At 38.8% G+C, this 27,847-nt stretch overlaps 1 long non-coding RNA gene across 1 annotated transcript; it reads right to left on the bottom strand.

The window, feature by feature from the left end:
• Positions 1 to 748: 748 nt before the first annotated feature.
• On the bottom strand, positions 749 to 21,228 carry LOC129051680 (uncharacterized). The gene is made up of 6 exons (XR_008516110.2): positions 21,061 to 21,228; positions 9,304 to 9,354; positions 8,345 to 8,451; positions 2,219 to 2,339; positions 1,843 to 1,939; positions 749 to 881 (listed from the first exon to the last, which is right to left on the bottom strand). It is a non-coding gene; the product is annotated as an uncharacterized LOC129051680 (long non-coding RNA).
• Positions 21,229 to 27,847: the final 6,619 nt, after the last annotated feature.

The following is a 27,847-nucleotide window of genomic DNA, read 5'->3' on the forward strand; positions in this document are numbered from 1 at the left end:
GATAGAAGCAAAAAGATTAGATTTTCAGCCAACGTATTGCCAAGAATTACAATGAAATCAATTTTCTTTTTTCATAATTTCATACCTCCTAATCCATCTGACGTTAAGATGTCCTTTAATTCTTTTACCTGAGAGACTATTTATCAGAGCATGTAAATAAACCAGAGAAGATTTTCACTTTAGAAATAGCAGAAGGTAAGAGGACTAAGGGGGAGACTGTTCACTTTCTAGAAAATATTTTGCTCGGTGTATACATATAACCTATTCAAGATAACATAAAATAAATATGAACAGCAGAAGACACTTAGATTTGGGCTTACCAAAAGTTTTCCTTGTCTGCAACAACTCCAATCAGTCAGTAGTGGCTGAGAGAGCTGTGTTGAGGAGCCCAGTGCTAAGACCTAGCTCAGGTTGGGGTGGGGAGGTGAGGGGAAGAATGCTGTGATCACCATAAGCAAAAGAGCAAAGGTGATGGCACTGTGCACTTGACATCTTTTCATTCATGTCATGTAAACCTTGGCAACCAATAAGTCTAGCATATCTTACTAAATTCAGCCATACATTCTTTCCTAAATTATTATTTTTGTGTCACTTTCAAAAACCACCAAACAGGAAAGCAGGCCAAGTATTATTCTTCACATTTTATAAAGGTGAACTCAGAAACTTAGAAATCTCAGATGGCTTATTGAAATGATCTCACCCAGTAAGCTGGAAGTGGCAGAAGCCACACCAGAACTCACCTCTCTGAGTCACACATCTGAGGGATTTTCCTCATAGTTCATGTAGTTTGAGAATGATTGGCGTACCTCTTATGAGAAGCAGAGGGGAGGAATGACAGTGACTTTAAAAGAATTATAACCAGCTTCTCTACAAGATAAGATCTGATTTTAAAAAAAAAATGTGTTTAGCATTAAGGAGAAAATGCTAGGGTAATATTTAACCATTCCTATGTCTGCCCTTTAAGGCCAACACATTGTTTCACGGGGACACATATAACTGATGGCTGAATGTTTAACTTTGTGACTAAGAGCTTCAGCTAGCTGAGGAGGAGAAGGGATTAATAGAGTGAAAGAGAAATAACAATGCTGACCTAATTCACAGGGATACAATTACCCAATTCACCACTATAAAGTACTTTGAAAACAAGTGTGTTATAAATGCTAACTAACATTATTACCAAAACTAATTCTGTGTTACTATCTCATATCAAGGTTCCCAGAGTATTCCTTGGACATGCCCTGCCCTGCATGCCCACTCCTGCAAGGTAGCATGTAAAAACTCTGACCAGCCATGACACCTATTTTTCCCACACCTACTCCTCCTGTTCTTCTTGATTCACTTTTTCATCTTTCTTTATGGCTTCACTTCACTTCATACACAATCATGAAAGAATCTTTGCTTCAGTGATTGGCATTCCACAAAATGCCGTTAAACCAGAACCAGTTTTCCTCTTGCTTTACAGTCAGCTTTCCCTAGTGGTCATCCTATGTGAGCACAGTAGCCACATCATATGCCAAAAGCTGTTCAAAAAATGCCAATAAATGCATTGCGCCTCATAATTGTCCAGCCCTTTTATTTCTACAAGGCACTCTTCAAGCCCTTCTCTCATAAAAACTGTACAAGAAAGACTGGACAGGGATAGTCACTATGGACAATTGAGTCAACTGATGCAATAAGAAGTTAAGTGGGCCAGGCGTGGTGACTCACGCCTGCAATCTCAGCACTTTGGGAGGCCAAGGGGGGTGGATCACAAGGTCAGGTGTTTGAGACCAGACTGGCCAACATAGTGAAACCCCATCTCTACTAAAAATACAAAAATTAGCCAGGTGTGGTGGCACATACCTGTAGTCCCAGCTACTCAGGAGGCTGAGGCAGGAGAATCTCTTGACCCGGGTGGTAGAGGTTGCAGTCAGCCGAGATTGTGCCATTGCACTCCAGCCTGGACAACAGAATGAGATTCTCAAAAACAAACAAACAGAAGTTAAGTGACTCAGTTCCCATTAAAATGAGCAAGGAGATTGAAATATTCAACTTCACAAGTACAGCAGGTTAGCGCAGTGTCTGATATGTCATAGGCTCTGAATAATACCTGCTGAATGAGTAAGTGAATGAGTGAACAAAATAATGAAGTAACGAAAGCATGTGTTGAAACTCAGTGCAGTGTGTTTTCCACTTAGCCACACTGATACCATTTTCTGTGTCAGAAAAAAATTCTAACCTGGTAAAATACTGCCCAGAGAAACAGTGCCAGGGTGAGGTGAGTCCTGCATCCACTTCTCCAGTAATCTTCTAAGACGGGTAGAGAAGATGCCAACAGAAAGCCCTGTTCCTGTGGAGTCCTTCATGGAAGAAGAATGGGATTAGACACTGACTGTTACTATCAAAGAGCATTTCTTGAGGGCCAATTATCATAACAGCTTACATTTGCAACTGCTTTGCCATTTGAAAAGCACTTTCCCATTCATTAGTCCATTTGATCCTTCTAATAATGCTGTGGAGAATGTGCCCTCATTATCCCACAATTTATAGATGAGGAAAATGAGCTAGAGGGAGGTAGGTAACTTGCTCAGGGTTTTATATCTCTCATAAACAGCAGATATGTTCTGCAAACAAAACCTACCAGCTTCAAAATTAGTGTTCCTTCTGTTGCATTGTGTTGTCTTCCAAAACTCAGAAACTCGTCTCTAGGACCATTTTCAGAGAAAAGTCAAATTCTCCATCACCACTGCCTACACCTTCTGAGCCCATGCCCTACCACCCAAGCTTCCCCAGGCTCCTGACAAGGGGCTCAATGGAGTTGTCAGCTGGTCATATGCAATGTATAAACTTCATCACATTCACTTCCAAAGCAAGTGTCTGTGATTAAGAGCTCATCTAGTAGAGTCCTTTCTCTTTAATAATCCATTTTTAGATGACAATATGTCCAGGTTTTACCTTCCAAAAGCCTATTGTCTGCCTAAATGCAAACAAATGACTAATGGAGAAATTTAGAGAATTTAGCAGGGAAAGCATTTTCGCTGCACGGAGGCCAGATTAAGACACAGTAGACTCCTGTTTGTGAATTACTAACATAAGCATTGAATTTTCCAGGTGCTTTCAATAAGGATTTGTTCATTCACTCTTTCCTACAATGAGTGCTTCCTTCTACTTACAGGCTTGCAAAATGCTGCAATGTGATAATGAATAAGAATGAATGACTTCTAAAATTATTCAGTAAGTCCTGAATTCCTGCTTTGAGTAACTTCACCTATCTCATATGGCTTTTACCTGAAAGAAACAAGGTAGGCTTCGCCCTTCCCACTGCAGGTAAGAAAGAAGATTTGGAGCAACATTAATGCATGTTTCTTTGAAAGTGGTTACTTCATCTACTGGAGAACACCCTGGTTTTAAACTTTGCCAATATCTCTTTTTTGTTTGTTTGTGTTGTTCTGGTCTGGTGTGCTTTGTGTATAGAGAAATACTTGCTGATTTAAAAGGACCAATAAGTCTTTTTATTTGTAACTCAAAGTAACTCAGACAACCGCTAAATATCAGATTGAAGGTGTTAGATCCTCCCTCCCACCCTCCTCTCAAGCTTATTGTCCATTAGTCCATTTAGAGAGGAAGTTATATAGGGGTTAGGGGAGTAGAAATAACTCAGGTTTGAAGATCATCACTAAAAAAAGAGATTAGAGACTGGCTTCTAGCACATGGAAGTTACTGATAGCAAAGCTCATCACATTTTTGCTGGAAAGAAAATTTTGACTACTTAAGAGTTAGTACAACCTTTGACCCACCAAATGTGCACCAGTAGAAAAGAAGCAACAAATGCTGAGTAGTCTTCTAGTAAGGCAAATTATCTCACACCTGCTTTAGCTGTGGCTGTAGAGAAAATGTTCAAAGAGGAGCCACCAAAAACAGCACACACAGGAATTTCTTCCAGAGGCATATTCAGGGTCTCATTCAGAACTTCCCAATTCCTGGTACAAGGATTCTTCATAAGGACTGCCGAGAGGGATTCCACAACTGCTGGAGAACTTCGTAGATGGGAGTTTTTATAGCTGTTATCCTGTCCCTGCTTCATAAAGTATAGCGGGGAAGTGAGATGTGGGGCAGAGAAGTGTGGGGGACAGAGGTGGAAGGACAGAAAACTTATCCTTGAGTTTATCGGTCACCAGACCAGAAGGAGTCGCATGGGGACCTCATGAAGAGAACTTGCATCACCTAAAAGTCCTGAACACTGACCTGGATGCACTGAATAGATGTATCTTTAGATTTGTCTTCCATGGAATGGGAATGGGGACAAGTGTTCTATGGAGGAGTGCATGGTTATTTGATGCCCCAAGTGCAAGCCCATTCAGAGACTGCTGCATGCTCACTATTAAAATTTCGGTTTCTTTCTGTGTACATAGGGAGACTGTACTGTCCAGCCATCTTTGGAATTACACAGGGTCATGTTCTGAGTTCCGGCCCCTGGAAGAGAATATGTGCACCACAGCCTGGACTGGCCCATTTCATATCTCTTCTCCCCATTGAACATCCAGAAGAGCAGGATTTTAAAACACAAAGAGTGGCAAAAACTACAAGATGAAAGGAGTTTGGATCCTGAAAACATGAGGTGGAAGACAGGCTACTGAACACTGGTGAGATGAAATGGACTTCTATTGAATTAAGTCATTAAGATTTTAAGATGTCACTGTTTTGGAAGTTTGTTTCACCTAATAAAACTATGTTTTGAATCCTAGGGGAAGGACTTAAATCTTATTTCTCTCTGTGATTCTTGCAGCTCCCAGCACAGCTCCTGATTCATCTTGCAGAGTGTAGAAGATAAAAAAAAAATTTCAATAAAAACGCAAACCAATGAATTCAGACCAGGCCTACACAGGATATCAAAATGTGGAAGGATAGAATTTGAATTCCCCTGATTAAATGAAATAGGGAGGATCCCTACTTGTTTCATGGGCTAAAGAAGGCTATTGCTCACTTCATAGAGACCTTATGAGAACTGAATTATATAACACATACAAAATATTTAGCAAAATGCTTAGCACAAAATAATCATTTAATAGTTGGTGGGTTGTTTCATCGTTAACTGTTAACGCTACACAAAATGGCTTTAGTGGATACAACAAGCCATGTCTCTGAGAACAGAGAGGAAGTAGCTTTCTCAAAAGCACAATCTGCATCTGATTCATGGTCTATGCCTCAAATGCTCAAGCACAGTCTTACACACATAGTGGTAGGGAGGAGTGAATTGCATTCTGTGGAAAGTGGAAGGATAGGGAAGAGGAAAACTTATTTGAATAATATTAAGAAAAAAACAGAAGTAAAAATGTAGATAATACCAGTAATTAATTCCATTGTGATGCATTATTTCTGACAGATATAGTGTTTGCGGTTTTGAATCTATGTTGAGAGAATGTTTATTCTCATACATACACATTCACTTTTTATTCATTGTCACAAACTTGGCATAGAACGGCGAAATGTTATAATATAATAATCCCTAAATGGAACCTACTTAGGAGCCAAGATATAATAAAATGCATTAAATGACTTTTGTACAAACACCAAATTATTTCAGGACAGTCCTAAGTAGAAATCCACTGATCACTTTCTACTTGCATATATTAGGAAGACATGGAGCACAATAGAAGACTTCCTTCAGGCATTTAGCTGTAGTTAAGTAACAAGTATAGAAATATTTATTTTTTTTACAGTGTTTTCATATGATTTATGTTAAAAGCATAATCCAGTTATAAAATGTAGAGAAAGAAACAAATCATACTAGCAATCTCTTGCAAATTCAGCCTCATACCTTCAGACTAAAACTAAAATGTAACACAACATATTTGAAAATGGATCTTGGCACCAATGCTATGTATTCTTAGGTGTGCATTCATTACCTATGGAATGAGATGAGATGCAATGAGATGAGATGCAATGGAACAGATCCAAATAGAAGTACATGTCACCAAATGGGATTAAATGCCACTGGTTTACACAGAAATTTCAGCTCTGCAATTCCCTTCCATGAGGCACAGTGGGGACTTCCAACCCCAACCTCATTTTCCTCTCCTGGATGAATGAGTGACCTCTGATGCCTTTGGGTGCTGAGGATGAATTGCCCAGGCACGTTTCCAAACACTTCACATTCTTTGAGGGGAAGATGCTATCGCTTCTCAGTGGAAGCCTGTTATTAGTGCAGGTGAATCACGGGAGGAGAGAGTTGTGGGTGGATCCTGTATATCATAAACAACCACAGCAGTAAGGCAGGGTGGAGGTTGGGGCAAGGATCCAGGACCAGCAAAATTGGGAAAGGTGCTGATGGAAGGATGATTTGGTTTTGGCTTATGGGAGGGTGTGTTGTCAAGAAGTCTGGGCTACAAGGCTAAGTGCCAGCATGGCAGGTTCTTTCCCTTGGCCTGACAAGGAGACAAGCACAGATTCAATCAGAACTTGCTCCAAGAATGCACTGAGAACATTGTTCCTGCCCACTGGGAACTGATCCTCAAGGTCAGGTTATCTTGCCTGGAGCTCCAGTCCTCCTATACTTCAGATCATAGACTGTCCTAGGAGCAGACAACCTGGAGACATTGGTATCTGATTAACCAGGTGAATACTGGCAGATACTACACACCTAGGCAACCCAAAGGATGCATTTCAAGACGTCAGCTGCAAAGCAGCCAGGAGGACTCAGCAGAAAAGTCACAGTCATGGAGGGTTAGGAAAAGGAGCTCTATTGAGCAGAAAACACCAAAGAAGGAGTATGACTTGGGGAAACGTTCTCTTCTTTGTTCTATACTTCCTTTGGAAGCTAAGCACACCTTTGATCATTCATTCATTTGTCATTCAACATTAATTAAGTGCTGGTTAGATGTCTGCAATACTCTGTACACGGGGGAAATAATAAAATAATAATAAAACAAAAAAGACACAGCTCTGTCCTAGCAGAGCTTAGAGTCTACTGTTGGTAGGAAAACAGAAATAAAATGTTAAAATGTAAAGAAAAAGATATGATTTGTCAGATGATGATTAGCTCAATGGAAAAAAAAATAAGAGACAAGGCAGTAGAGTCAGATAATTGCTATTTTACAAAAGATAGTCAGGAAAAGCTGCTCTGAGAAAGGAACATCTGGGCAGAAATCAGAAGGAAGTGAGATATAGGTGACTGCATAGCTGGATAGAGAAGACTTCCAGGCAGAAGAAGCTGACACTAAGGGCCTGGATACATGCACCCTTAGCAGAGCAAAGAGACTGCAGTGAGGCCAGTAAGGAGAATTGTGAGAGATTGGGCTATGGGGGCTGGATCATGTATTGCCTAATGGACTATATCTGCTCGTTGGTTTGTTTGTTTGATTTATTGATTGCTTGTTTGTGTTGGTGAGTAATATGAAAAGGTTTTGAGCAAAGGTGTGGCATGATATGATTTCCATTTTTAAATAAGCACTCTGGTGATGTGCTGAGAATATGCTCTAAGGGTGGGTTGTAGGCTGTTTGTAATACCTGAGGCTGGGTAACTTATAAAGAAGACAGGTTTATTTGGCTCACGGTTTTGCAAGCTGTACAAAAAGCATGGTGCCAGCATCTGCTTCTGATGAGGGCCTCAGGAAGCTTTCACTCATGGCAGAAAGCCAAGGGGAGCCAGCATCACATGGTGAGAGAGGGGAGGGAGGGTCCAGGCTCTTTTCAACAACCGGCTCTCATGGGAACTAATACAGTGAGAACTGGGTCATTACCATGAAGATGGCACCAAGCTGTTCATGAGAGATCTGCCCTCATGAACATCTCCCACTAGGCCCCAACTTCAACTTTAGGGGTCAAATTTCAACAGGAGATTTGGAGGAGACAAATACCCAAACTATATCAAACTGTCAGGGTGGACACAGGTAAGCCTGTTAAGGTGCTGTGACAGAAACCCAGAGGTGGCAAGCATACCATGCAGTTGATGCTCTGTGTCACCTCCCAGGACCCCCACAGCAGTGCGGCTGCAGCCCCAAAAGATGACCCTCCACCAGCCTCCCGTCTCAAGCATGCTCAGTTCTGTGCTTCTCTGCCTGAGGAGTTTCCTCCAGAACTAGGGCGGTCTGTTCAGGCCACACACAGGGCAGTTTAAAATTACCAGCTACCAAAAATTTAACACCCTGGGGCAACCTTCTACCAGGGAGAGCTGAGGCTTGATGGATAAATGCCTCTTCCCATCCTTCAGTGGAACTGTTCTCAGGTTCATTCACACGGACCACAGTGGGCCTGAGCCCCAGATGCACACAGCTCATTAATATACCTTACCACCTTTTCTCCCTTTCTGGACTTCCTGCTTCCTGGGATGACCTTCCAAACCAATTACTGGCCCTTCACTTCTTACCTCGAAGTCTGTTTTCAAGGAGATCTAAGCGATGATGACAGGTGAAAGGTCACAGGGGTTGAACAAGGGTGATAGCCCAGATGAAAAGTTGTCAAGTTATTTTGAAGCTGAATAAATAATACCCATGAGTTGTAGAAACATTAAAAACAAAACAGGAAAAGAATTATCTGTAATTCTACATTTAGAGGTAGACACTGTTAGCCTATTGATATATATTTTTTTCCTGGATGTTGATACTAGTTGGGTATGGTTTTACATGTACGTTTATATAATTTTTATGTTAAAAGAATCATATTAAGCATACTATATTGTAGGTGATTTTCAGTTAATATATTATAAACATCTTATTTTTTAATAAACTCAGTAAATATACATCTAAATTCAAATACTCAAAGGTTCACTCTACTTAGCATATTCTACTCCACATAGCATAAATTTTAAACTAATTCCCCACTGTTGAATATTTAGTTTATTTCCAATTTCTCAATACTATTAACAACACTTCAATGAATACCCTTGTACAAACATCTTTGAACACTTGTCTGATTATTTCTTTAGGATAAATTCATAAAAATGAGACTTCTCTGTCAAAGCATATTTACAATTTTAAGTACTTTACATATTGCCAAACACTCTGCCACAAGCTTTTACTAATTTACATTCCTATGAGAGTGCGTGTTTCCCCTTAATCATGAGCAGCACTTTAATGTTCTTTTGGAGAGAGAGAGAGAAAGAGAGAGGGAAGGAAGAATTCTGGAGCCTACCACAATCCTTCTATATTTCTATTAGACTTAATTATTTGATTTTAATTTAATTTGATGTTTAATTTTTAGAACTAGCTGATTTATTAGCATTTAATTAATTGCATAATTTCATGCTTATTAATGAAGATTCTAACAGATAAACTACTTTTTAAAGAATATCTTTTTTTCTCATAAAATGAAATGGAAAAGTATTACCAGAAATTGTGTGTCATCTCCTTGGAATCCATATTCCTGGTTCCCCGCTTCCTAATATAAAAGAAATACTACATTTCTCATTGGCACGAGGTAAACCCGGGTGGTTCCCGTTATTTTGCACAACAACAATTTCACAGCAAAGTATTCTATTAAGTCCCACAAAAACAACACACAAACCCTTATCTCAAAAATATCAGACATTATTTTTATTTTTGTCAATTCACTTGAGGAAAAAAATGCCTAGTATTTCATGGTATTTTAATTCACATTTCTGTAATTACTAATGAAGGTAAAATATATAAAATATATATGTGTGTAGACATATATCTATACAATGCGTGTGTATACACATACACACTTTGTTTTACTCTTTTTATCCTTTGCTCCATCGTTTTTATTGGAGTACCTGTCTCTTTTCTTATTGATTTGAGAGAACTTTTCCATAAGGTTATTAACTCTTTTGTAATGGGAAAAAAAGAAAAATAAGCATAATATTCTAAAAATTATGAAACCAAATAAAACAGCTGTTTTGCAAATATTTATCCCAGATTATAATTTTCTTAATTTCCTTTCCTACAGACAATTTTAATGACTTATGGTTAAAGTGATTATCTTTCTACTCCTAAAGGACCCTACCTTTGGTGTTTATATTGAGAAGGGACTTCTGTACTCTGAATGTTCTTCTGGTTGGCTTATTGATTTACTTTTTGGAATTTGAATTTCTCATCTGTTTGAAATTTTTTTTCATATACAATCTAATGTTCAGAGTTGTATTGGTATGTATTTTCCTAAATTGATAGTACCTATTCAATACCATGTACTGAATAATGACAACAGTAATAATATCTCACCTTTTTAAAAGCATTTACTATGTGCCAAGACATTGTTCTAAATGCATTTACACAAATTATCTGATTCCTGGAGCTACCTTTACCATGGAGTAAATTATTTGATGTCTTGGGTCTATTTCTGCTCCTGAATTTGATCTCTAAAGCAGGTGTTTCACCAGCAGCTCGAAAAGGCTTCCATCCTCTGAGCTCAACACGGTGAGAGATCTATGCGGGACTAAGGCAGTTTAAAACTCTTTGAGGCTAGTTTTCTCACTCCACTGTATATCTTTTATTTGGATTCGTAATAGACGAGGTGGCATGTTTAATTTGTTTTAGTCTGGTTATTTTTTTCTCTATATAAAAGTGATACATATTTCCAGGGAAGACAAACAAAACCTTGAAAGCTAGAGGACAGCTATAATTCCACCACTTTTAAATTTTTGGAGGATCTTCATTACCTTTATTTCCTGGCATACTTAGTGGGGGGAGAGGACTGTTTTGCACACTTGTAATTATACCATATGTGGGATTTTAATTTTTGTATAACATTCTAATATTATAATGCTGATATTTTTCAAAGTTAGCGTGAAAGCTTTAAGATGAATACCATTCTTCTGATGGAGGTACTATAATTATTCATTATTCTAATGGACATTTTGGTTATTACATTTTTGTGGCTGTGTAATGCTGGAGAACATCTTTATGCATAAAGTTTTTCTGTATTTAAAATTATCTCCTTAGCATATGTTTTCTGAAGTGGATATGTAGGGCCAAAATCCATGGCTGTCTGAAGGATACATGCTATAAAGTTGTTCTCCAAAATATTATACAAATGTACACTGTCTCCAACAATGTGTGACCCTGCATCACAAAGTTATGTCAATATTACATATGCTCATTTTTTGCCTCAAATTATATCACTTGGGTTTTATTCCCCAGCTAGACTAGTTATAGGCTCTCTGGTCTTTGGTCACAAATCCCACCTCTGATTTCAGCCATTTATTTCACAAATTCAAAGAATCTATTCCAGCTATATAAAAGACAAATTCCTGGTGTGCAGCTGAAAGGAAAAGCCTGTCTCCATAAACACAATGGCTTCCAGCACAGGTCCGAGGGTGACTGGCACTGGAAGTCAGGTCAAGCTAGCATGGCTCCATGGTAGAGGACTCACATGCTGTTGGGTCTTGGCCACCATATTGGGAAAAGATTGCCTTCTAGAATTTAAGGAATAAGACTGGGAAAGGCAAGGCAAGTTTACAAAGCTGGGCTGCATTTCATGGAAAAGGATTATTTCTAGAAAGAAAACCAAAATCCTGGACAGGATAGCAGTACAGCACTCACAAAAACATGAAAATGGACTAGAGCCAACAGGGAAGAATAGCAAGCTAGCAGTGCCAGTGCTGGAACCGGGTGGCAGGGCACTGCTCCTGAGTCTTCTGGCAACAAAGACTCTTACACTGAGTTCTGAGGGGACTTGATTTGAAATTCCATGCCAGTGCCATTAAGATACTTCATCTTTCCACCATATTTGCTTTGGGAGTGTACATGGGACTGAGCCTACAGATGGGAATGTAAAGTGAGCCCAGCTCTAAAAAACTAGGAGGGGCCACTTTAGAGGAAAAAAAGGCAAGAGATTGCAGAACAGGGCCTGTTTTTGACTGAATATGAAACATTACACTCAAAATGCCCCCTAACAAGTTTTTACAAACTGGAGAGAATCCTCATTAGAGAATCTGAGCCAGATCCCCACCAACTACTCCAGGGGCCTGGGACACATTGCTTAAGAACTCTGACAAATTTCTTTTCCACTGGTGCAATCAGTTCACTGCAACCCTGAACTCTGGGCTCAAGCAATTCTCCTTCCTCAGCCTCCCAAGTAGCTGGAATTACAGGCATGTGCCATCATGGCTGGCTATTTTTTTTAAAATTTATTTTTGTAGAGACAGGGTCTTTGTATGTTGCCCAGGCTGTTCTCAAATTCCTGGCTTCAAGTGATCCTCCTGCTTCAGCCTCCTGAAAAAGCTGGGATTATAGATGTGAGCTATTGTGCCCTGCCTGAATTTCTTCAAGTCTTAAATGGGAGCCCCATCCTAGGACACTTGTTTGACAGCAAGGTGAAAATAAATCATGATACAGTCACAAAATAGAATACAGCTATATGAAATGAATGGATTATAGCCATATATCGAAATAGCAAAATAAAATAATATCAAAGTGATATAATAGCAAAAAAATATTGAGGAACCAAAAATATTGAGTGGGAAAAAGTCTCAGGAGATGACATGTAGAATGATATTCTTTTTAAACGAAATTCAAAATCAAATAAAATGAAAAATGCATTCAAAGCAAAATACAATTTAAATACATATATATTATAATATATATACATATATAAAAATAAAACTATGTTTTAGAAGGAAGAAAATTATGACACAAAACCTAAGATAAATATTACCTTGGATAGGGGAGACCAAGTGAGGGAGGAAGGGCTGACATAGGTGTATGACATTCTCTGATACATTTAATCATATTCCAGTTCTCCGATTGGGTTGCAGGCATATGGTGGTCATAATAAATGAATTAATAAGTAAATAAGCCAAGAAATACTATTCTGCTATTTTTGTTTTTTCATTCAACAAGCTTTTTGGTTTTTGTTTTTTTTTCTGAGACAGAGTCTTACTTGGTCACCCAGGCTGGAGTGCAGTGGCACAATCTCGGCTCACTGGAACTTCTGCCTCCCGGGTTCAAGTGATTCTCCTGCCTCAGCCTCCTGAGTCGCTGGAACTACAGGCACATGCCACCACGCCTGGCGAATTTTTGTATTTTAGTAGAGACAGGTTTTTGCCATGTTGGCCAGGCTAGTCTATGAACTCCCGACCTCAGGTCGTCTGCCCGCCTCGGCCTCCCAAAGTGCTGGGATTACAGGCATGAGCCACCGCACCCGGCCTCAACAAGCTTTTAATAGGTATCTACTATATGCCAGAGATACAGCTGAAAACAAGACATAAGCCATCCTTTGTGGAACTGCCATCCTTATTTAGGAAACATAAACTAAAGGAATAACAAATAGATGTATTATAAAATGTCAGGTCGTGCTAACTCCTGTGATGCAAAAGGAAGCAAGACAATGGGCCACAGAAGACATGGGGGCAATCTTAAATGGGGTGATCAGGGAAGGACTTGCTGCAGAGGTGGCCTTTGAGCAGAGACCTGAGAGGAGGGAGGAAGTCAGCCATGTGCGTGTCTGAGAGAATTGTGTTCCAGGCAGAGAGAGCATCAAGGAAAAAGCCTGTGGGCCAGAAACCCGCTAAGCATCTTTGAAGAACAGCGAGAAGGTCAGTGAGGGTGGAGTGAACAAAAATGATCGTAAATAAACAAGAGGTAACCGGGGCCAGCTGGAGAAGGGTCTGGTAGGCTGAGATGAGGACTTTAGGTTGTTTTCTAACCTATTGTTTCCTTTTCAATAGGAAGCCATTGGAGGGCCTTGAGCAGGCAACTAACAAAACTGCCTTACTTTTCAAAAGCACCTTCCCAGCTACTGTGTGCAAACAGACGGTTGAGGGTCAAAATCAGGCCAACCCAATCTCTTCACACACTGTTGTATGTAGCTCTCTTCCAATCCTGGCAGCCTATGGCCAGATCTCAAACTAAAATTGCTTTCAATATGTGTATGAACAAATGTCTGTCTCTCTCTCTCTCTCTCTTTCTCTCTGTCCTTGCAAGAACTTTTATAAACATATGTATATGAATTTTATGTGTATGTTACAGCTTCAGATGATACACTAAATATCTGGAAGCTGTTGAAAGTGCATAAAACACTTAACCTACATATAAGTGTGTCATGTACTTTGAGGGTTAAAAAATTAATTACACTTTATTCTAAAACAGAGGCATTAGCACATGAAAATATTTCACTAATTGAAGGTATGAGCTTGTGAAATGAATGCATGTTTATGAAAAACAATCTCATTTTATTTACTGGGAGCCTCTGCATGAGGGAAGTCCTCTTGGCCAATCAAATGCATCAACTTCGTGCATAGACAAATAGACAAATATACAACTTGTAGATAGGCCACTATGTTTTTACTCTGTGGTAGACAAATCTATCTGGAAGCATGAAATGACACTAATCCCACACCTGTCATGGTATTCCCTGGGTTTTCTCTCATTGGGTGAAACATATTTTTTAATGATGGGGTACACAAACACCTATGAAGAAGTTGTTTCTGTGTTTGTAGATCATCCTTGGGAATTGCTATATCACAGTATTACACAAATCTACAAATTATTTCCAAGACTTAATTTGCCCGGGGTTATCTTCCTCAATGCTAGAAGTCTCCTGAGCAATTTAGGTCTTATATTACTTTGCAGCAAATATTCCCATTCATTTCAGAGATATTCGTCCCTTCTCAAATTTCCACTCACTCCTACCGATAATCTGCCAAACTCTCTACAGGGTTCCCAGTTTTGAGAACCCAGATAAAGGCCCTTTGCATACCTGCCACTCCCAAAGCCCAGCTAAAGTCCTATCAGTCCCAGGGGATCATTGGTCATCTTTCTCTACAAATGCCTGCAGAATTAGTCACCTGTGCTACTCAGTCTTGCATTTAGTTTTAATGTTGTTTCACTCTTGCATAAGGCCAAAAGTTTTGGCACAGTTTGATGCTAAATTGTCACTTTTTTTTTACATTTTTATTTTATTTCATCAGGTTCATAAGAAAGTGCTGAATGCACAGAAGATAATAAGGCATCTGGACTGGAATGTGTAAAATTACTTAGATTAAGTGAGTAAACCTGTTTAGTCCTTTGGAAATTATAGAATCTATATGAACAACACCATGTCTTGTTAAAAATACTAATATTAACTAAAGCTACATTCTGGACAAGCTGCTACTAATAATTAATTCTAATTAATAAATGTCAACAAAGTAGGCTGGGGCACCAAGTGGGCAGTCTGTAACATCTTTGGAATTTAGCAGGCATGGACTCTGCATTGCCCGGATATGGTAGCCACATTGCCCTGAGTCCCTGGGACCCCTCCAGGAGACCTGGCCTCTGGGCTCTGCTGAGCCTGCTCTAGGGAGGACTGTTCTCTTATCTTCAGGCAGGATTTGGCTGTGCATGTCTTCTTTAGCTGTGAATGTTCATTATTTCTATTTGTACCTGAGCCTATATTTATGGATAATCTATTGAAGGAGGAAATATGGCTCAGGTGAGTGGGAATGACAGGGCTATATTTAATGGCTACAGCAAATAACCTTCTAACGGCCGAAAGAGTGTCATATCTCACGGTTATGATGTCTTCAAAAGGTGATATTTCTGGCTGTGTCATCATAGCTGTGAAAAGCATTTTCTCAGCACATAAGAAAAATGGGAAGACCGTGGGGTGATGGAGATGCACTCAAGACAGGCTGGTATTAATCACACGAGCTCAGCCTCAACTTTTGTCTACATTTAAAGAAAGGAATTTGGGGTTGGGGGAGGGGTGGGTAGAAAAGATACAGACTTTCCAGTTTTTGAGATGGGTGTTTTAGAGATATGCGACAGGGGCCTTGTCTTAGGAAAATAGCTTAGGAGAGCTAATTTTCTGTGATGGTTCTCACTCCGCTTCTGCACAGCCCTGTTTTTCCAACTTCTGGTTCCAAGTCTATCACCTTATCCCACCTGCCAACCCTATGAAACTTCCTTATGTCTCCAACCCACTTAAAATATGAACCGAGTTTCTCCCAATATACTTGGAATCATACTGGATGTTATGAGGACACAGGAATTACACGACATAATTCTGACCTTTTGCCTCTGGTGAGACTTCCTCCAGAGACACAAATCACACAGAGGCACATACTTTACTTACACTGTAAACCTCACAAGACAATGCTCACTGCATAATGTCACAATGAATTTATGTTCTCTATTTTTGTGTATAGGGTTGAATCTGAGAGTTGTAGCATAATACTGGGATTACTTAGGACTCCAGATTTGCCCTCCTGCCTCCACCAATGCAGCTACTAAAAATATGTTTTCTTTCTTTCCACCTTGCTACCTTCAAGACCTAACTCACGTCATACCGCTTTCATGAATCTAGTCCATGTTACTATCTGCCTTTTTTTAAAACATTTTTGCTAATAGTGTCTTAGATTTGTCTATTTCCTAATTTTTGACCCATATTTTAGCACCATGTTGGTTACACAAAGGTGTCTTGTTCACTGATTATTTCATGTAGTTTATCACTGAAAACATATAGAAGCAAGGAAATACTATACAGTTGTTTGTTCCTCATGGTGTTTAGCCCAAATTAGATTCAGTTAAACTTTCTTGGATTGTAAATTTTGATTTCCAGTTAATGTCCTAAGTTTCTATCTTTCTTAACCACAATCTGAATTAGCCATCTCATTATAGTAAACATTAATATATCAATATAGACAAAGAAGTTTTATTCTCCCTATTTGCCACAAATAAGGAAACTGAGGCTCAGAATAATATTTTGTGTCCAAAGTCATATATGGTGGCACATAGGAAATTATTCTTTCAGTGCACAGATTTTTCTCATGGAAAATATATAACATTATAAAGGAATAAGGAAGTGAATGTGGATGACCTCATGTAGCTAATTTCTAGACTATAGTACCAATTTGCATGCGTATCACAGAGAAAAGGTCTCAACCACAGGAAAGAGTAAGGCTTAGGACAGTGTCTAGCACACGGAAAGCATTCAAGAAATGTTTTCCGGCTGGGCACAGTGGCTCACGCCTGTAATCCCAGCACTTTGGGAGGCCGAGGCAGGCGGATCACAAGACCATCCTGGTTGACCATTCTGGCCAACATGGAGAAACCCCGTCTCTACTAAAAATACAAAAAAAAAATTAGCCAGACATGGTGGCAGGTTCCTGTAATCCCAGCTACTTGGGAGGCTGAGGCAGGAGAATCACTTGAAACCCAGAGGCAGAGGTTGCAGTGAACCGAGATCGCGCCATTGCACTCCAGCCTGGTCAAAAAGAGCAAAACTCCATCTCAAAAACAAACAAACAAACAAACAAACAAATGTTTTCCGTTATATGTTACCTATTATTATTATTATACATTTATTATATCAGAATCATCTGAGAAGCTTTTTTTTTTCAAAATCCACAAACCTTTCCTTCAAGGGCATAATTGAATAAATCAAAAATAAAGAGAAAGACATAGAAATGTGCAAAAATACTTTGAATTGAGTAAGTCTCCAGATGATTCAGATACATCTCCCTTTTCCTGCCCACCAGTGCCTCCGACACACATATAAACCCTACCATCAAATCAAGAACCCCAAAGAATATGGGTCAGTACAGTTGGCCCTTCATATCCACAGGTTTCACATCCAGCTGCAGATGGAAACTCGCAGATACAGAGGTCCCACTGCACTATGACATTGATTCTGGTGTCTGCTGGGGTTTCTGGAACCAATTCCTTACAAATACAGAGGGCAAACCGTACTCAGTTCTTTAAGTAGAATTTAATCAACAAGCATGATTTGATTCTTTGTTATTATTTTGTTAGTATGATGATAATAAAAATGACTGGTCTCTTTCCAGTATAAACAAGTTTCTTAGATATGGTTCTGTAATTTTTCTGGCTAGTAGCCACAGTAGTGGCATGACTACAGAGAGACTAGGGCATGCCATATAATAAAGAAGGAATGTTGACACAAAAGAGCACAGCTACCTATGTCATCCACAAAATATGTGATGCACAGGGTGCATGGAAAGTTCGATTGCTGCTTCTTTGGGAAATGTGACAGAATACCTTGTGGTTTTGTTGCTGAGGAGAATTGTGCTTATCCCAAGTAGAGAGCACCAAAGTTTTGGGGGACAAGTCCCCTTATCACGCCTGTGTCTCTGCAAACAAAAGCTTAATAGGAATTAGGACCTCTGTTCTCCAGCTTCAAAAGAGAGTACCCTTTACCAAACTACACATACAACAACTGAAGAGTTTCCTCTTAAAAGCAATTTGCAACTTGCAAAAGTCATTGTTTAGCTCTTGGATTTCACCAAATCTAAACAAGTTGGAATAACTTGAGTAGAGAGCCTGCTGGAAAATATTACAGGCTATACTCCATGCATACATAAGCCTTAAATCAAAGGCAAGACAGGTAACTTGGTTGTTTGTTTACCAGGGTTTCCAGGAGCACATAGGAACAATATCCCATTTATTGTGCAGCTTTCTTGTTTCAAGCTATGTTTAAATGTTTTTATTCATCTCAGCCCATACTTTTCTGTTAGAGTTTCTGTTTTTAATGAACATTTGGGTACTGAATACAGTGAAATTTTAGCTATTTATGAAAAGATGAAAGGAGTGAAGAGTTCAAGAGAGTTGAATCTTATATATAACTGGGCATTTAAAAATCATTTATTTTTATTTTTGCCACTTTTTAATGAAAATCTTTATTCTTCCCTACCTTTCTAACCTATTGGATAAGTACTTTTTTAAGGATGCAGTCTGGTACAGCAAAGTCATCACAGTTTATTGGGTATGTAGATGTGTATTTCTGGAGAAAAGCACTCAGCTACCATGTTCTACATTCTTGTGTTTACTTTATATGGTTCTTTTCTCAGGCCATGATCTGTCGCTTTCACTAAGTAGCATATCTAACTAACTCATTCCCTTCTGTAACTCTACTCTTATATTTTCCGTGAAATCCAAGCATAACCAGCTATCTGGGGGCTTTCAACTGGCTTCTAAAAAGTCAAGTGCTCAAACTTTCATATAAATATTTGTGTAATCCATTTTGTTACCAAGAACAATTGTTTGCTTCTTTCTGTTTCTGTGTTCTGTGTTCTGACAGTGAGATTAGAGACAGTAAAATTCCAGATAGGTAAGATGTAACCGACCTCTGTAAACTATCTTTTTTTTTTTCATGCACCTACTGACTTAGTTGAATTCTCACAATGACAATAAATAAAGTAATCATCTAATAACAGCTACCATCTATGACACGTCTGCCAATGCCAGCTTTTCAACCTGAATGATTTCAATAGATAGTACTGCTTCTATGGGTAATACACTTTTAAGAGTGGGAACTGAAGTTCTTGGAAATGAAGATATTCATGGAAGATCACAAAGCTTGTTAGGGGCAGAAATGAGATTTGAACCCAAATGTGGCTGTGTCTAATGCCTGTGTTATTTCCATTATACCATGCCACACATAGTAATTGAAAACATTTTAAACTGTGACAAGATTTGGGATTGTATTTTCCAGTTTCTTAGCCAAACCTCTTTTAAATATTATACTTTCAGAATATGCAGTAACTGTTGTATATGGATTTTATTTTTAGTTTATATATAATAACAGTACATATTGATGGAGTACCTGTGAAATCCTAACACATGTATACAATGTGTAATGATCAAATCAGGGTAATTGGGTTATCCATCACCTCAAACATTTGTCATTTCCTTATGCTGGGAAAATTTTGCATGTATTTTTTAAAACTGCCAAGTGAAGCTATTATTCTGAAGCTCGTGAAGAATAATTCTTTATATCAGAAATAGAAGAAATTCTTCATATCAGGAAATAGAACAGAGTAGCACAGGTTACTGAGGAAATTCTGGATTCCCCTCATGGATTTTGCCCTGTGTGTGCGTGTTTTATTTATTTTTTATTGAATTATGAATAGGTAAATGTTTACATGGTTCAAAAAGCAAACAAAAAAATTTGAGAAAATGTACAGAGTTAAAAGTCTCCTTCCCTTCCCTATTTTCTTTTGGCCCCACATCCAACAACCTTCATAGGTCACTGACAAGCTTGTATATCTTTCCAGTATTTGTGTAGGTCGATGTAAGCATTGTGTTTTTGAAAGATAGCATAATATATATCCTTTGTTTACTTCACTAACAATATACCTTGGAGGTTTTTCCGTATCACTAAATAGAGAGGATCCTCATTCTTTTCTATCTGGTTTCAGTGTATTCTATTTTGTGACGATACCATGATTTATTTGAACAGTCTCTCAATGGGACTTTGGGTTGATTCCATTTGTTTATTCCTCTAAACCAAGTCTAAATGAATTACTTTGAACAAAAGTTATTTTGGACTTATGCAAGCCATAGGATCAATTATCACAAATAAAACTCTGAGTCAGAAGGACATACATTTGTAATTTTGGATATTTTTCAATTGCCCTCCAAAAGAGTTGTGCCAATTTGCCATGAGTGAGAGTGTCCATTGCCCCACAACATTGCAGTAAAATGGATCAAATGTTTTGATTTTTGCTTATCTGTCAAGTGAAATATAACATCTCAGTAAAATTTAAATTTGTACTTCTCTTATTATGAGGGATACAAATAATATGTTCATATATTTAAGATATTCACATTTCTTTAACTGTGAACTGCCTATTCATTTGCTTTGCCCTTTTTCCTGTCAGGTTATTAGTCTAAGAGGCCACATATTTTTTTCTAACCTGTCATGTGCCTTTTGACTCTGCTTATGGTAGGGCTTTGTTTTGTCTTTATAGGAAGAAATCATTTTTTAGCACAATCATAATTATTTATCCTCTCTGGATTATGAGTTGTGGTTAAATAGACTGTTTTTCACCCATTGGACAAGGTTCTGGATTTGATGATGTCTAAGTTTGTAGCATAGTGTCAAGCACATTAGATAGGACTCAGCAGGCTAGAGTGTTAGGCCTACGTCCACACTTATCACTAGGCAAACTTTGTCAAATATGTAACTCTAGTGGATATCCAGCTACAGAATCAACCATTATCCAGCCTCTTGTTTTCTGAATAGTATAAGAAGTTAGCTCATTAGAGAAACAGAAAAGGCTTCAAAACTAAATAGCCAAATTCATCCTAAATTGAGAATAAATGGTCCCAGGAAATTACATATTAGTAAACCTGGGATGCCAAAACAAGACTGGATGGTTTTACCAACAGAAACTTATTTTCTTACAGTTTTAGAGGCTGGTAAATCCAAGATCAGTGTGGTGGTGAATTGGATGTCTGATGAGGGCTCTCATCCTGACTTGCAGGCAGCCAGCTTCTCACTGTGTCCTCATGTGGCAGAAAGAGAGGGAAGAAGACATCTCTGGCTCTTCTTCTTCATATAAGTCCACCAACCCTATCAGATTAGGGCTCCACCATTATGACCTCATGTAACCTCAATTACCTCCTGAAAGCCCTATGCCCAGATATAGTCACAATAGGGATTAGGGCTTCAATGTGGGTATTGGAAGGGAGGGCTTAATTCCATCCATAGCAAACTGGATAAACAAATTAACTTTGCAATGTAGAAGCAAATTCCTTCAAATATAGATCAAACATCAATACAAGAATTAGCATTAGAATGATCACCTCAGAGCAGTAAAGCAAAAGTATCTTGGTTAGAATCCTGAGGTTCTATCTTAACATTTATTTTGTTTTGGTTTGACTTCCTTTTTTACAATGAAGTACAGATGAGGGGAGTGGAGAGTGAAGAATGTGTTCCCCAGAAAAGCATCTTAAGAGAGTCTGAAGCTTGGATGTGAGCAGCCCAAATCAGGCCTGATGCTGTGCACCTGGTCAGCTTTGCACCAGGGAAAGCTGCTGGCTTATCACCACCTCAGACTTTCTCCCATTCCACAACTTCCAGAAATCTCCGGCTCCAAAAACTCAGTTTTCAATTCATGTGGCAGGCAGAAGAGCCAGACTACAAGTACAGTAAAAATATCATAAGGATTTTTACTGGCAAAATGCAAATATAAAAAAGTAACAACATGCCCTTCATCCACTAATTTTATAATTCTTTTGAGACAAGCGATAAAAGTTTTTTTTGCCTGGTTTTATTTCTCTTTCTTTATATACACACATAATGTTTCCCATTGTATTCTTTATGTTTACAGATAGTCTGTTTGCTCCATTACTTTCCTAAATCACATGGAAATCACTTGCAGTGTTTCTAGGGCTAAACGAGAGTAAAAACAGGAAAAAGTGGCAAATTGGACGCCAGGGATGGCCCTTAAGCAGGCTGTTCTCACACGGTAACACGCTCTCTCTTTCTGAGGCCTGGTTAAATCTTGACTGAGCTAATTGGATTATGCAGTGGTCAGTCTGTTAATGAAAGTGCTGCTCATGTATACAGCACTTTAACTTTCAGAGGACTGCAATATTTACAACCTAATTTTATCCTGATAGTAGCTTGAGTTAATTAACTAGGCTAAAACCTTTATCCTTATTTTCTAGATGACATAACTAAGGACCTGAGAAGTCTAGATTTATGGTGTCCAAGCTAAAAGTCTAGTTTATGTCTTGGGTATCCTGACTTAATTGATCAATTTTGGCTTGTGCTACCTGAATTCAGCTTGAAGCTGGCTGAAATGACATGGTTGACCAAACCACTGCCAGTCAGAAACTCAGCCTCAGGCAATTGCTGCTGAAAGGAAAAAGGAGCTTTGGATCTAACTAGACAGCTACACTAGTCAAGTCTGATCAAATTTATTTATTCCCAGAATTATTGGATCAAGGTGGTTCAGACAACTTGTGTCTATACAGAGCAAAAAGATACTGAGGAACTAAATCAGTTACCTATAAATTTCCGACTTGAGGGTCCTAACTGCATTGAATCACTAACATTTGGTTAAGGATTGGCTTCCATTAATAGACATAGGCATTTTCTCCTTGGAAAAAGAAAAGTTCTGTGAATAGTCTTTTAATTAAATAGCCACAATCGTATCATGAATGCCACTAGAGAAGGTAGAGTGAAGGAGTCATGCTAAAGTTGGATCTTAGGGGTGAAAAGTGGGATGATGGACATACACAATAAGTCAGAGAGGCAATAAAATAAAGTGACTGTAACAAGAAAACCATGAAGAAGGCATCAAACCCTACATGGGCTGTAACCATACTTGTAATGATCACTTAGTTGCTCCTTTCAACCATGAAATGTCAGGCATGGAATCATAGAATTTCAACCTTTAAAATTCCTGTATGGTTAATATTTTTCTCATGACATTTGTCACATCACATATATTTAAAGAATTTGAAAAGTACAAAGAAGAAAGGAACATTCATCCATATTCCTAACCTTAATTAGACACCTTGGTGTCTTTAGGGTCCTATCCTCCACAAATCAGTTCCCTGATGCTGATACTGGTTCCTCCATGTGTCCCACAGCAGACTCACCCAGGACTGGACTTGAAAACCCAAAAGCCTTCCTCGCTGTCTGCCCTCATCTAACCATTGAAACCTTGTGTTCTGTTCTTTCCCCTCCAGGCTTGGTTTCCAGATTTCCAAGAATACAGCCAGCTACTCTGGTAACCAATCTGTGCCAACGTGTTGATTAATGGATACAAATGTGCAAATCACACCAACCTTTCTTCTCTCCTGGGTGATCTGTATGTTTTAGCTGTGAGATGCCTTCTGGAGCTCTAAGGCTTGTTGCAATGGAAATAGCCATTGTGGAACCCAACTGAGAACTCTTTGGTAGCACCTGCATATCACACTAAATAGGCAACCACTTGTTGCAACTAACACTGAGTCAGCTTCTTTCGCCAGATGGTGAAAGCCATAGATAAAAGAACCCAGAAATCCGACCCAAACTAGTTACTGAAAGGGCCCAGACAAAACTTGGCTCCATAGATGCTCATGAGCTGGGAAATTGCAGGCAAACATGCGGCGAGTTATGGAAGTCATGCAACAGCCCTGGCCTTCTCTGAGCTTCATTTTTTTGTAGAAAGGATATAGTAACAGCTAAATTGGGTCAGATCTGCTGCAGTGGCTGGAATAAAATAACAAAGACAAAAGCTTGCTGTGCAAAGAATTATAGGACACATGAAACCCCATGAGACTATCTATGCTATTATTCACCAAGGCGAGCCTTAGATGTACCCGGAGAGACGTCTGCCTTCACCACAATTCTGGGTTTCAAGATAATGATGTTGGATGTTCCAGCCTCAGAACTGTGGTGAAAACTCCTAACATCATACAGTGTCTTTGCATATCCCTGGCTATTGGGTTGGTGATAAAATAAAGGGAGCACTCTATACCTGCTCCAGATGGCTTTTGGCTGAGATTCTAACATTATAATAGGATTGGAAATTAACAATGTGCTAGAAATGTTTTGTCTATATTATGTAAACTTTATAACAACGATGAAGGCAGATATGTATTTACAGAAAGAGAAATTGACTCCCCACATTTTTACATAATGGGCTTGTGGTCATACTGTTAGTAAAGGGTCAAAGCTAATATTGACATTTGGGTCTACGTGGCACTGAAGAACGTCTTTTTATTATTATGTCAAGTTATTTCTAAGATGCAAATGAGTCTGTGGAAATTCAAAAGATGCTTTTTTTTTTTTTTGAGACCGAGTCTCACTCTGTCGCCCAGGGTCAAGTGCAGTGGCATGATCTTGTCTGACTGCAACCTCTGCCTCCAGGGTTCAAGCGATCCTCCTGCCTCAGCCTCCCAAGTAGCTGGGATTACAAGCATCCACCACCATGCCCAACTATTGTTTTTGTAATTTTAGTAGAGACGAAGTTTCACCATGTTGGCCAGGCTGGTCTTGATCTCCTGACCTCAGGTGATCCACCCGCCTCGGCCTCCCAAAGTGCTGGGATTGCAGGCGTGAGCCACCACACCTGGCCAAAAATGCTTTTCTTTCAGTTAGTCTCCGTAAAGGTTGTATGATACTCACCCAAAGATTAAAGGCAATACACAGATGGAATGGCAATTCATCATAACTTCCAATTGTTTAATTCACCTTCAGATTTCCACCCGTTAACTTCCTTTATTCCTTAAAATACCTGTGAGCTTAAAACACAAAATGTAAATGGTAGAAGAGGTTCAGCACAAATCCATTTTCCCCATCACTTTCAAAGACTACTTAACCTCCACCTAAGACCTTCTGAGTTTGTTAAATGATAAAGCCAAGTCAGTCAGGGGTCCCCAGAGGCCTTTTTGCCCTGTTCAGGACTATAGTTAGATGACTTCCAATTATTTTCCCCTTCCTAAGGATTCACAAAGATCAGTGTGTTACCTGAATGATGAGGCCAGATATTCTGAATTCAGATTTAGCATTTCCCAGTTTCACCCCTTCCCTCTCCATCTCAAAGTTGTTTTTTTCCAAGGAGTCTGTTACTTCCCTAGTAACCAGAGTAGGACAGGGCAGGTGCCACTCCCACTGTAGGGTACATGCAATGAGAGGAAGAAATTAACACCCTTACATATATACAGGGCAGTCCATTAATAGTCTAAGATGAATTAATTAAGGTAATTACTAGTTTTCCCCTAAAAAGCAGAACACTTTAAACTCAGGGGGAAAAAACCAGAAAGTAGAAAAATATTATCTGAAGAAAGAGGCTATTTAAAAGCATGGAGCCTTGGAAAGTGCTGTAACTCCTGGCAGATCTTGGAGGGCTCAGGAGTGGATCTCATGTTGCCTGAAAAAAAACAATTTAACCTGGTTTTGCCTGGAACGCTGAAGATTAACTCGTGATTTGCACATAGAATAATCATTAATGAAAAAGTTTTCAGCTATTGATGATCTTTGCTCTAGAACTAAAACTTTACTGTAGAACAAAAACTAAAATCGGTGTTCCCTATTTGCCAATTTTACACCCTTTGAGATGTTAACCATAAATGTGTAAGCTTCAGATTTTCATTTCAGGTACAAACTAATATTTTAACAGGAAACCTCTGGTAACAATATCATAACACAATAAAATCAGTCTATGGATAGTCATTTCACTTAATGAGGCAGATAAGTTTGGCTAGGAAGGGCCATATAGTAACATAAATTCTTCTTAAGAACCAATCAAAAGTATGTAATGTGTATTGACTTTGGAATTCAAGCACAATGAAACCTTACTTACTCTGCATAATGTGGTCATTATTACTACACTATTAGTTTATTGAGCCGCAGGAATATTAACATGATATCCTGTTGAAGAGACTTGATTAGTTAGGAATAGGTCAGAGAGTGAAAGTAAGTGAAGAAAATTCTAACCTAACAGAAACTACAAGAGAGTTGATTTTTTATGTAAAATACAGGTAGATGATCCTGGACTGACATAGTACTCTGAGATATCATGCTCCTTTAGTGCATAGTCTCAATCTCTTGGTCCAAGTGGCAGCAACTGCATTCTAGGTACTGTGTTAGTATGGAGAAAAGAAATGTCAGGAAAGGCATTTCCTGAAATTGTATGTACCACTTTTACTATCATGACATTGGCCGAAATCATTCGGCCATGCCTTGGTGCAGAGGAGGCTGGAAGTGTAATCTTTATTCCCCGTATTCATAAAAAATGTGGAAATTCTATTATTTTGGGGGAAGAATGAGTGAATTGATATCATGTTATTTACCACAAGCTCTATTAAGAATTAGGCAAAAACTGGAAGAGAAGCCATCAGAGCTCAATGTATGCATGTGGATGAGTGAGAAGGTGTGTGTTTTGTTTGTATTTTTCATAGCATCTATAACAGACATCTCCTTGCTGATGGGTTTCTACTCAGAGACAAGACATGCATGTGGGGAAAGATATCGAGAGATACAGGTGGGAAACCAGAAGAGCCAATGAGTGATAGAAATGGGGTGTGCAGTGGTTCTTCAGAGGATACAGGTTTTACTATAGTCTTCAGTAGTAGGCTTCTGGGAGGAGTTGAGGGTTGAGGAAGGTCCTTGAAAATGCTGACATTCATAAGTAGGCAGACAAGAGGAAGAGAAGACCAGGGAAGGGACATAGAATATTAAGCAATGGCATAAAACGGAGAGTAAGTCTAATCGGGCTCCAATATCCCTGCCGCACAGTGTAAGACAAACATTTTTCATTTTTAGTTTCTGTCATTTCAAATATTTATTTAATACAAATATTTCCTTTCTTTTCTTTCTTTTTTTGTTTTTTAGATAGAATCTTGCTCTGTTGCCAGGCTGGAGTGCAGTGGCACAATCTCATCTTATTACAACTTCCGCCTCCCGGGTTCAAGTGATTCATCTGCCTCAGCCTCCTGAGTAGCTGGGACTACAGGCACACACCACTATGCCCAGCTAATTTTTACATTTTTAGTAGAGATGGAGTTTCACCATGTTGGCCAGGATGGTCTCAATCTCTTGACCTCGTGATCCTCCCTCCTCAGCCTCCCAAAGTACTGGGATTACAGGCGTGAGCCACCATGCCCAGTTACAAATACTTCTTTAATGCCCAGTCTGCATCTAATACCTAAGAGTCATGCACCTAAGAGCCATGACTCCATTCAGAATCTTTTCCTTGAGAACCACGTATATTATATATTTTAGGGAAATATATAAAATTATATAAGGCTTAGTTTACAAAATCAGGTGAAATAATGGTAGAAAAGAGCTGAGACATGTAGACCAAACAGAATCAACATCAATAATTAATCTGAATTAACCAGGTAATAGAAAGGAGAGGATTATAAGGTTAAAAATAAAAGACAAAAATCTGATGAACTTAAATAATCATCTCCTCTTGTTTTTGTTTATGAAGTGTGAGAGAAGGGTTTCTTCTTTTCTTCCTTCCTTCTTTTCTTTTTTTTCTTTCTCAATGTAGACATTCCCATTAGACTATAAGCTTGAGGAATGCCAGGACTATATCTGTCTTCATTGCCGCTCTACTTCCAGTGCCTAGCAAATTGAAAATGCAAAAATATTTGCTGAATCGAATTGAAATCTTAATCACAAATATGTACATGTGTGCATTTAAGAATATTATTTGTGTAACACATATAAATGCAAACCCAAACAT

Source organism: Pongo abelii, chromosome 17, assembly GCF_028885655.2.
Source record: "Pongo abelii isolate AG06213 chromosome 17, NHGRI_mPonAbe1-v2.0_pri, whole genome shotgun sequence".
Taxonomy (NCBI): domain Eukaryota; kingdom Metazoa; phylum Chordata; class Mammalia; order Primates; family Hominidae; genus Pongo; species Pongo abelii.